Raw genomic sequence first — 12806 nt, forward strand, 5'->3', positions numbered from 1 at the left:
ACATCTAAGTCATTCAGAATTCTCTCAATCCTTTCTTTCCCATAAGAAAAAAAATTAATTCCCTGGCATTTCAGCTTAAAATAAGCTAAGTAAAATTTCACTGGGAAGATTTTGCTTAAGCATGACAAAGACACACCATCATTCTCAATCTCTTCCAAACAGCTGGTAGCTTTTAAATTCCTAGCCAATGAGATGCAAAAAAAAAAAGAAATCTCTCACACATCTTTAAACTACAAAACTGATATTTCAGAATCAACTCTGTTTATTCTTGTCCTACCATGAACTGCTCACATCGGGAGCTGGAAGTTTACCAACAAATAAGTTTATAAACCAAGAAAAACATTTTTCCAGTTGACCCTAATAATGAGAAAGAGCAGAATTAGAACTATAAAGAGACCAAAGAGGGATTTTTCCTTTAAATCAGCACAGATACAGGGAAGGGGGTCAGTAGATTACCAAGCAGTAAGGTCTGCCAACCCCTGTGCTTCATTGCAGTCTCCTAGAAATGTCCAGGTCTCCTTGGGGAAACTCCTTAGCTTGCCTGATGAGGCTGAACCCCAGACACCAGGCTTTCCAGTGTGAGAAAGATTCCAGAAGTCAGACTCACCTGAGATGACATGGACAAGCATATCAACAATGATCATGTTGAACGTGAAATTGGAACCTTTCCTCTCTACCCAAACCCCCCATCCATTCTTTAATCTTTTACATTCTCACATGCACCCTTAAAAAAAGTAAAGGAAGCCCTGTTCTAACTGAGCCAAGTATTTCTTGGAGTCAATTTCAAGCTAAAATAAAGAAATAAATAATAAAGCAATAGAATATTTCTTACAAATATCAGTTCATTGCTCATAGCATGTTTTTTGTACTGGCAATGTATGAGAATAAAAGCCCTTTGTGAAAACTGCTATATATTCTAAAATACATATTCTATCCTCTAAAATATCACATTGTTAACAAGTCTTTAGACTGGTTACACACGTCTATTAAATACCATTAAATAAAACCGTTTCATTTGTCAATATTCGTGCTTGTGCTATTTCTGTGCATGCCTTTTCCAGTCAAGGAAATTTTGTTAAAAGGACAAAAGTTGAAAACTGTAACCTCAGCAATCACTAACTTTGGGGCCTTATCCCCTGGTGCAAATGTTCATGCATATGCATATTTTTATCACATACTCAGACAGATGCCCTTGCATTGATTTGAATACTTGCATAAATATTAATGTGTACAAATGCTTGCATGCAGAAAACCCATTTATGAAATACCCAATGGCATAAATTAGGAACATTAGATACTAACTGTATTAACACTTCATGAAATACATGCACAAGTTTGAATGACCAAAAAAAAGGCACAATCCATTGGAAGAGGCTATATTCTCTCAATGTGTTTGCCGTTTTGTAGGTGTAAACTAGGAATTTACACAAACTAGTTGAAGCCTTTAGGTTACTTATAATTCACTATTTGCATGCATCTCTCCTGGTCTGAAAGCTAAAGTTCTCTTTCAGAGTAAATTTATAAATTGTTACCCATGACCTCAAATGAACTGTCAATTTTTAAGGTCACCAAATGGACTCAGAAACTCTTTCATAAAGAAGATATCTCAAAAGTAATTTTCACAAAACACCACCCTCAAAGCTTAGCTGTATATCATTATACATTGTATACTTTATACATCTGATTCATCCTTAGAGGTGTCAGGTAAATGTAAACTTTAAAATGTAACCCTCCAATACACTATGCCCCACAGTTTAGTAAATCTGGATACAGCACCATTGGCAGTAGGCTCCTGTCCTCCATCCTGCTTCCAATTTCAAATGGGGACAGGCTAAAATTCTTATCTGGGGGAGATGGGTGACTAGGAATTAACTTCCTTGGGACCATTTTGGACTTCTCGGTTCAATAAATGGCCAGTTGGATACACTATGGATTTCATTTTATTTTTGTACTTTTGGGAAAACACAGATTGAGTTTAGATTATTTTTTCATTAACTTTGAAAAATATCAAGTCTGCATTTCATACTTGAACTTCTTAGATCCTCTTTATCATATTATTGCAAGATCTCACTATCCACTTTAGATTGGACATTAGCCTCATCCATGACTGAGCCAGACCTAAGAGACAGGTCCACGGTTGTCACAAAGGCAGGAGAAAGAGTTTTCAAGCCAAGGTATCACTTCTTCTATGGAGAGTGCTTAATTCTCCCTGAAACTCAAATTCAGCTCTATGAGAACATGATGAGCATCTTAGAGCCTGAGAGGACACACAAAGCATTTGACACTTTTTCTGTCTCTACTAGGACCTTTGCCAACAAAGGTCCGTCTAGTCAAAGCTATGGTTTTTCCAGTAGTCATGTATGGATGTGAGAGATGGACTCTGAAGAAAACTGAGCACCGAAGAACTGATGCTTTTGAACTGTGGTGTTGGAGAAGACTCTTGAGAGTCCCTTGGACTGCAAGGAGATCCAACCAGTCCATCCTAAAGGAGATCAGTCCTGAATATTCATTGAAAGGACGATGCTGAAGCTGAAACTCCAATACACTGGCCACCTGATGCAAAGAACTGACTCACTTGAAAAGACCCTGATGCTGGGAAAGATTGAAGGCGGGAGGAGAAGGGGACAACAGAGGATGAGATGGTTGTTGGCATCACTGACTCAATGGAGATGAGTTTGCACAAAGTCCGGGAGTTGGCTATGGACAGAGAGGCCTAGTGTACTGTAGTCTATGGGGTTGCAAAGAGTCAGACATGACTGAGTATACGAACTGAACTGAACTAGGACAGATTTTTGATAAAAGGTTGTAGGGCTGAAAACGACCATAGCCACTAATACCCATTTTTTGCCTTTCTCCTTGACATACCACTACTCCATATTTCCAGCCCCCTGAAGTTAAATGAGTTCACAGGACTGAATTCTGGCCTGTGAAATACAGATGGGTGTGAAATACACAACTGCCAGACCAAGCCCCTAACACCTTCCATGATCCACCATGGTTCGTCTCTGTGATTGACTGCACGCCAGGTGTAGCTCATCTATAGTGGGGAAGTCCAAGGTCCAGGCAAGAGCAGAAACACTAGCCGGAAGGGGGCTGGATCACAGAATGACTCCATGGAGCAGAGCCCTTAAACACCACACCCGCCCCCCACCACCACTGCACTGGAGGAATAAACTTGATTATGCTCAGATCTGAGGATTGTCTATTTCAATGGTTCATCTACTCCAATTCATATACTATGCTACCATAGCACATACAATATAGCTACCATTTCCTTAATAGGTAAATCTTTAAGACATTGCAACATATCTCTTCTAGGAGCCAAATGGAAGGAGAGGAGATCAAGGAGTGTAGAAAAATAAACTTACACGCTGTGCATCAGCGAAGTAAAGTGTCACACAGTTTTATTTATTCATTAAAACATTTATTGGATGCTAACACATACCAGGCACAATGTCTGGTGCTGAGGTTAAATATATGACAGGCCACATGCCCTGGGCTCAGGAACCACAGCCTAGCTGACTGAGGAGAAAGAAAACTAAATCAGTTCTTCGCCAAAGTGTGATAAATGCTATAAAAGTCGCCCTGAGGAAGGAGCGACAATCCCCTCTTAGATGTGGATTTTGTATAATACACAACGTGGGTATCCATAACAAAGGTCATGAAACAAATCCATCTCTGGATGAAAAATAACAGAAATTTTGACTCTGCCACGGCTGTTCAATACAACAAACATCAACCGTGAGCATACAAGTACTACTGATACTAACTAACGCTGCCGATGATTCCTGGCATGTCTTTATCGGAGTCGCTAAGCACCGCAGGGGAAGAACAGAAATAACAGAACTGCAGGCGCCACCCTCCCTCCACCATCTCCACCCTCTCCAACACCTCCACGAGCAAGCTCACCGCAGCACCCTGCCTTAAAATATCCATATCACCTGGACAAAGCCACGCACATTGATAGATCTCCTCCTGCAGATCAAATACCTAATTTGGAATCTGTGCCTTCTGATGAAGCAGAAACAGGACTGAAGTGTTAGTTTCAACCCTTTTAAGTTAAAATACAGAATTCCAGCAGAAATACGGGTTTTCTCCATCCTCCACCCACCTCCTCTATCCTTTTTAAAAGCAGGCATTTAAATAACCCTGAGGTTCATCATAATGCTTGTGAGGAAGACAAACATCACTAGGGATTTGTCTAAAAATTTTAGATTTCTGAGTCTAAACTGAGGAACAATTCATTTGTGAACTTATAACATGTGCTGTGCCGAGCTGCATTAATGAGAAGATCTTTTTTTTCACCTCAATACATGAGAATCATTAAATCAGTATGCACACTGCCACTGAAAGTACCAACTTCTACAGTCATCCATGAAAATTCTACAATAGACATTAGTTCCCAGGAAAATTCTGCCATGTTGTTTAATGAAGACGTTTTATACAAAACTATGAGTGACCATAACCAAAATAATATTTTGAGGATGTCCAAACAAAATAAAAAGTGGTTATACATGGTAACAAATTTGAAGACTGGAGATACTGTTTCCACAAAAACAAAATGAAATGACTCTTTAAACATTTTCATGCCAAAATCTTTTCTCAATTTTCAGTTTATTTCACAATAATAACAAAACTATCAGTCACCGAGCACTATGCCAAGTGTTTTAATTATAAGAGCTAATATTTAATGCTCATAATAATCGTGCAAGTGAAAGTATTTTTTAATTTCCACTTTACAGATGTGGAAACTTAGATACAGTGAAATAAATGAAGCAGACACTTTATGACTGTATTTGCTAGAGAAAAAGAGGTGATCAAAGGAGATGCTGTCATTCGAACCCCAGTCTTTTCTGCCTCTGAAACCAGCTCGTAAGGCCCAAAGTTCTGCTGAGGACAGAGCCTAGGAAATAGCAGGTAGTGATAAGGAAATACACATAGGAAGAATCCAAGCCCAGGTCAGCTTGTCTCTATGGCTCATGTCTTTCCTGGCCTGAGTCACACCGTTAACCGTGTCTGTTCCCCACCTCACTTTACAGTTAGATCTGACCTGAGAGCAAGAATCAAGTGAGAGCTTAAATTTGATTGACAGCTTCGCCTCTAGTCTACAAACATTCCAAAAAGCAGAAAGCCAGCTGCCTCTCCCTTGGCACGCTCGCACTGAATCCAAATAAATAATGCAGTGTTTTCCGTGTTTTAATCTTCTTTAGGATTACTGTTCATTATTGTTTAATTTCTGTCTGTTCTAATTATTGACTATTCTGTCCTTCAAAATGACCTTGTCATCCAATATTGTTCAACAGACTCCCACCTTTTGAATAAGGTTAAGTTGCCTCTTTTTCAGGGCCAGAAACATCAGTTCATTTCAAATATTCCTCTTAACAGAACAAAACCATAAGGAAGAAGAAAATGGGATCTTTCATAAAACAGAGAATGTTTTGCCCAGTATTAATCCCCATTTCAAAATATAACATTTTGGGATCCTCAGGGATAATCACCGCCACTTGGTTTTCAATGTGTGATCTGGAGGGATTTCAGAGAGCATCTGGCAAGTGCAGAGAAGCCCAGTGATGTATGCCCAGGGTCCCCTCCTCTACACACACATCTCCCTCTGACTCTCCCAAGCCAGACTACACTGCTTTCCCTGGGTTTCTCAATGACATTTTAATAAAATTATAAAAAAAAAACAAAAAAGGAAAGCCAACCACCCCTCCATGTACCCCTCCCCACGAGCCTGGTTTCACATTTTTATTTAACAGTGCCTTTCTTCTGCATCATACAAGGGCTTTTCCATCAGGCTTCCATCAGGCTCAAGTGCTATCATCTCCATTTGAGATGTACGAGAAAAGAAGCATAATGATTGAGATATAATGCTCTGCTGAAATAGGTCATTTTAAAAGCTGAAAGAGCCTTAAGACTTTATCATACAAACCACATATCATAGGAAGTTATTTCTTGTTTCTTATCCACATATCTTGCTACAGTTCAAAACTAACTTCCTTCTTCCTTTGCTTTTAACTAGGATCAAGTCTTCCATTTTTTACACACATAAAAGCTAAGTCATTCAAAACTATTCAACTACAAGGATTTTGTTCCTTTGCGTTCTGACTGGAGGAGCCAACGGTGAACAATCTCAGACAGATATCCTTAATAATCTCCCAGAAAAGATTACTTCCGGACAGTGTCTTGAGGACAACAGGAACCCCAAGTCATCTCTTGGACCATCTATGTGTACAACACAGTCATCTGTGCTGATTGATATCTATGAGTTCTGGCCTAATCAAAGAGCAAGAGGCAATTAAGTTTTTAGCCAAAGTGAGTGCACTCTGGTTTGTCATCTAGCTTTTAGAAACAAAGCAAACAAAGCTTAAACTTAACCTTTATTAAATCATAATAAGTCCACCCCAATTGCAGACATTTTAGAAACAAATTTTCGCACCCTATTTGTATGGAACTAATGTAGCATCTGCAGGCAATGCTAAAGGCATACATATTTATTATGGGTTTACACTTTCAGACCTGCCAACCTGACATTGTGTCTGAGACTAGCCATCCAGGCTTGTATCACAGTTGGGGCGTGAACACACCGCCGCCCTATTTACATACCATACAGACACCTGTGCTCAATGTTTGTCATTCAGTTCTAAATCCATGCCACAAAACTGCTTACGTTCTTTTTCTTTTTTAATTGGCATAGCTTAAAAATACAGAGATACAAGAAATCAAATTTTTTTTGTCCTGCAAAAGCCAAGCCCTACAAATACTACAAATATATCACCCCAGGCCTAACTACCAGACGTAACGGACTTCAGGATCCTCTGGTGACAAAACACACACAAAAGGTCCAGGTTGACAACAGGATTAGATGCAGCATTGCCAACATTCGGACAAATAATGACTCCAAAGTCTAGTGCCACTTCCTTACTAAAAAATATCTTTTAGTTACTCCCCCAAATCATCAGCATAAAATGAGTGTTTGCAGTTCCTCACCATGCAATTTCATTCTTGACTCCTTGTATACTTGGTCCTTTATAGGGGTAGTTTTCACCACTCACCACTCACTATCATCTCTCCCTTGCTTGTCTCTATCTTTATGCATTCTTTCAAACGCACCTCATTCCAGCTTCTTCTGTGACCACCTCTGACCACCACCATATCCCACTAGGGCTGGGTACCTGACTCTATAATACTCAAACCCCAAAACCTCCTCTCTTTCCCAACATGCCGACCTGGCTGTGTTGTATGATCTGGGCTGGAGGGATCCATGCTTAGATAGTGTGTTCCCAGCTTACAGCACAGTGTCAGGCACCTTCAGAGGTAGGGAAAACAAGAAAGGTAGGCACATCCTGAAACAGAAGAGGTCTTAATCAAGTATCACATGAATGATACCACGCTCACGCTGTCTGGGATAATGCATAGGCTTCCTGTACCCCAGCAGAGAAAGAAATGTTTGAATGGGAGATGCCACTCTTTGGTGATAAAGCTGTTTCCAGTGCTAACAAAGTTGGAACTTCTATATGTGGTCCTAATATCAACACGTGGCCTCCAAAATGCCATTTAAGGATGAGTTAGCTGCTGAATTAACAAAAAGAAGCTCCTGGGAATTCCCTGGCAGTCCAGTGGTGAAGACTTGGCGCTTTCACTGCTGGGTCCCAGGTTCAATCCCTGGTCAAAGAACTAAGGTCCCGAAAGCCACATGGTGTGATTAAAAATAGCTCACATCTTTTACATCTGCTCTCCAGATCGAACACATAATCAACAAACTCAAAATTCTGTTGTAGAGGGAAAATTTTGTATTTTTGAAGTCACACACACACACACAAAATAAACCCTGGAATCAAATCTCCACCATGTTCTTTACTGGTTGTATGCATTTAGAAAATTTATTTATGCTCTCTGGGCTTGTTTCATCCGTGACATGATAATGACAGTTATTTCCAGGGATTATTGCAAAAAACAAATGCAATAACAAGTATGGAAGACTGTGCCTGGCACCAAGTGAGCCCTTCATGAGCATTTGTCCCCACGTCCGTCCTGGGTTCAGGGAGGAGGCATCATCTACATACAAAGAGGGGTGCAGGGGTGCACAGTGTCACAGTGACTGACACTCTCATACGTGAGTTCTGAACAGCTGAGTAAGAATAAACCTGCAGACTGCGTGTGCTTTAATGGTGCAAAAAGCCAATCAGGTTTTTCTCTAAAACCTGTACTCTGCTCCCATGTACAGGAATTGTGCTTTCATACCATCTTCTCATCATTTTGATGTGAAAAATCTATGTTTTCAAGATGTGGTGGCCCTTGTGTCGCTGGTAGCTAGTCAGGGGAGATGAGCATAAACCTAAGGGAACAAAGGGGCCTTCAAAACGCTCTCTTCCATAAGCTGGGGTACTAGGTACATGGATGCCCATTTTATTATAGTAATTATTTAAACTGTACATAAGTTTCCATAGACAGTTTTCTTGTGTAATAGACTTTACAATTTAAAAGTGGGTGTCAACTTAATACTCGGAGACTGGAATCTGGGTCCTAGGCATGGAAATTCTGACGGTACTTACTAAGGATACTACTGCTGCTACTGCTAAGTCACTTCAGTCGTGTCCAACTCTGTGCGACCCCATAGACGGCAGCCCACCAGGCTCCCCCGTCCCTGGGATTCTCCAGGCAAGAACACTGGAGTGGGTTGCCATTTCCTTCTCCAGTGCATGAAAGTGAAAAGTGAAAGTGAAGTCGCTCAGTCGTGTCCAACTCATAGCAACCCCATGGACTGCAGCTTACCAGGTTCCTCCGCCTGTGGGATTTTCCAGGCAAGAGTACTGGAGTGGGGTGCCATTGCCTTCTCCATACTAAAGATAACACATTAATATTTTGTGAATTTGAACTGATGGATTTTATTTGAGCTACTGATGATATTTTAGAGGAATTACAGTTTAATAATTAGCAGTCCTTTTTAAAATGCACTTCAAAAATCTATTTCTAAATGACTGCAAATTTCAACCATGCTCACCAATGTAACTCAGAGTCCTGCATCCAAAGTAAAGGGCAAAATAGACTAGAGGTCAAGAGACCTTGGTTCAAGCCTCAGTTATTTTCCTGACGGTGTGGTCTAGCTGCAAGTTAACTTTCAAAGTATTTAGAAAACACAAACTCAAGGTCAGGCGGTACTCTGACACCCTCATCTGAAGTAACTGCAAAGTATTGGCTCTTTTGTGAAGACAGGCTAAAAGCTGCCAAACTGATACTGCTCCCCTCTTGTGCCTTCTCTCTGGACATTTTTTTTTTCTTTTAGGCTGTGTCACAGGGCATGAGGGATCTTAGTTCCCCAACCAGGAACTGAACCCATGGTCCCCACAGTGGAAGTTTCAATTCAACCACTGGACTGCCAGTGAAGCGCCTCTCAGGACATTTTTTTACCCCCAGTTAGTTTCTGGTGTGCTTATGGTGGCAAATTATAAAATAATAACTAGCTATTTAATTTCAAAGATGTTATTGTAATAATTGCAGTGATGATCTAAGGAGCAATCTTTAAAAGTAAACACAGCACTCACCAGGTTAAGTGTCTTACAGCTGTGTTATGCTTTGGCATTTACAAATCATAGTCACAGACATTTGTACTGAGAAATCACACACACACACATGCACACACAGGAGGTGTCAGGAGACAAATGGGTAGTAATGCAGGAAGCAGATGGAAGGACTGTCTCATAGGCAGACAGAGCACATGCTTCATAAACATAAGTGAGGTGAGGGCCCCCCAAAAAACAGAAGAGTTTGATGAAGTTATCCAGAAGTCTGCGATCAGAAAAATCTAACAAACCACTCATCATTTTCAGGTTATCTGTATGTTCTGTGCGTTAGAGTTAGCATTGTTAGTGTTGACTTTTTAATATATTTCATTTAAGGGAAAGCTCCATGTAAAGAACCCTCCTGCTAACGCAGGAGATGTAAAAGACATGGGTTCAATCAGTTGGGAAGATCCCCTAGGGGAGGAAATGGCAACCCACTTTAGTATTCTTGCCTGGAGAGTTCCATGAAAAGGGGAGCCTGGCAGGCTACAGTCCATGGGGTTGCAAAGAATCAGACATGACTGAAGCAACTTAGCATGCACACATGCACGCACCATAATCTTTATAGAATTTAGACACTTCAAAGTTTATCATCATCTAGGCCTAGAAGCTGGAGAAGGCAATGGAAACCCACTCCAGTACTCTTGCCTGGAGAATCCCATGGACGCAGGAGCCTGGTAGGGTGCAGTCAGTGGGGTCGCTAAGAGTCAGACACGACTGAGCGACTTCATTTTGACTTTTCACTTTCATGCATCAGAGAAGGAAATGGCAACCCACTCCAGTACTCTTGCCTGGAGAATCCCATGGACGCAGGAGCCTGGTGGGCTGCCATCTACGGGGTCGCACAGAGTCGGACACGACTGAAGCGACTTAGCAGCAGCAGCAGCAGGCCTAGAAGCAGAAATAGTCATGGAATAGAGGTTGGAAGCAGTGCAAATAATTTTAGCCATCTGTCCTGCCTTGTACTAAATACCTCATAGTTTTCTGACCGGTAACATAAAACCTATGATCAGAATGCAATAGGTTAGTCAGTTTACTAAATAGCTCAGTGGTGTGGCTCATCTAATTACATAAGTGACATTACATGATTTTTATAAGTATAAAAAATGGTTTTCCTTCTTAATAAATAATGACCTACCCTTCACAGTACTTAGCAATTTAACACATCAAATGCCTTATCTGCTGAAACATAAATGTGAAATAAAGTTATGAAAACATTTACAGTAAATGCCCAGGGGTAGATTGGAGCAACTTTGGGAGAAAATGAGGGAAATAAATGGTTAACTGCCAGGATACACATTCATGCTGGAAGACACAAAAAGGTTCACAGCAGTTGTTAAATTCATTTAGAGAAACTCACTTTATTTTTCCAACAGAGCTCTCACCAGCTAATCTGTATTACAACCTGCAGGAGTCTTAATATTCTCAGCAGGATCAAGATTCAGGCCACACTGATTCAGCTATTTAATCTTGCAAGAGAACAATATTTGGCAGGAAAAGACCCCACAGCACTGAGGGGACGTCCCAGAGGTTCGTTGTCAGCACAGACTGGGCCAAGAACACCAAAGGTGGAAACCAAACAGCATCAGCCGATGTTTAGCCATTCCTCTCGGTAGCTCTCTATCACACCCATACGTGCCCTCTACATATGTGTGCTAACTGACACATTACACATGTAGATATGGGTCTTTCAGATCCATGTATGTTTTTAAAATCAAAATGTTTTCTCAATATTTTGGACTTGAGTGTGAAGATTTTTTAAATCAAAACTATAGCTACAGAGGTTGGGAGTAGGAAAGAGATGAAAAAAAAAACGGCTATAGTTTTACCTTCAACCAGCAGATGAAAACCATCCTCTGGTGTTTACTTACCAATCTATGGCAAACTACATTTATAACCTCTAACATGATACAATGTATAACAGTTATATTTTGCAATAAAAATTAAAATAATTAATGAATTCTAATGAATATAGATTCTATTTTTAATGAATAGAGATTGTTCATTACAATATTGATTGTTCATAATATTGTTGTTCAATTGCTTGTTCATAACAAGCATATTTCCCCTATTTTTTATTATCTAATAAGTGTCTGTTACACTCGGAAGTGTGACACCTTCTAATTACAGTATTTTGACTTCATATTTGGAAATAGTATTTTCTATTTAAAAATATTGCAAAGTATTCTTGGACTGTTTTTGTTTAAATAAATTGAATTAAAAATAAAATAAACTTTGATGGTCAGAAAAATTATAAATGAACAAATAAATAAATATTCATTCACACACACACACACACACACAAAGCCTTCAACTTCTTAAGCACTGAAAACCAAAACAGAGAGAACATATACCCGAACTTTCAAATGTATGCAAATATTTATGTGTTGATCTCTTAAGCCATCCTGAAATTAATAAGCTGATCAATACTCTTCTATAAATGAGCATTTTTTTATATTTTATATATAATACTATGGTTTGATTAATTTTGAATGATATTTTCTAGAAGCCCATACTGACAGCCAAACAGGGGATAGGGAAGACAAACACAGGAGACAGGAAAACTTAAAAACAAGACTGACAGCGCCTACTAGACAAATGACCTGTATGAACCACTGTTCAAGAAGACGATTCCATAAAATTCTCCAAAAACTATTTTCAAACAGTGATGGTAAGGGTTCAATTCCTTTACCTCCAAAACCTGGTTAGTTAGCCCTCTGATATTAACACACTATCGGATACTTTATCACTGTGCTGCAAACATGTGCTCACCTTTTATAGGAGGACTGACAAACTCCATGAGGTCAAGGGTCATATCTGTTTTATTCCTCATATATTCCCACCTCCTAGCAAAGTACCTGGCAGATAGTAAGAGTAAACACTCAAAATGTCTGTTAAGTCAGCAACTGTTTGAAAAGTGGTTTCCTTTGTAGAATCTGGAGGGTGAAGGGATCTATAGATACACATTTGAAATCTGCACGTTTGAAAATACGATACTACTCTTTCAACAATCTATATTTCAGCGATAGTGTCTCTTTCTGCACCCTCACAAGTAGATTCTGGGTGTTTGTAACCTTATATTCATTCCTTTCTCCTGTTGCTCATCTTCTCCCTCATTTAGGACTTTACATTGCATTAAGGCTCTCCTTCTCCATGAAAGCGTTTCCCATACTTCACACATTCTAGCATGGAACATAAATGCATGCAAAAAGTAGTTTCTCGTTTTTTCTGCAAGCTACGGGG

The 12806-nt window shown here is 39.8% G+C and overlaps 1 protein-coding gene across 3 annotated transcripts in view; it reads right to left on the reverse strand.

Annotated features, from left to right (window-relative positions):
* NEBL (nebulette) overlaps positions 1-12806 on the reverse strand; it is a 377813-nt gene that overhangs the window by 150435 nt on the left and 214572 nt on the right. The window lies entirely within an intron of this gene.

This window comes from Bubalus kerabau, chromosome 13, assembly GCF_029407905.1.
Source record: "Bubalus kerabau isolate K-KA32 ecotype Philippines breed swamp buffalo chromosome 13, PCC_UOA_SB_1v2, whole genome shotgun sequence".
Classification (NCBI taxonomy): domain Eukaryota; kingdom Metazoa; phylum Chordata; class Mammalia; order Artiodactyla; family Bovidae; genus Bubalus; species Bubalus kerabau.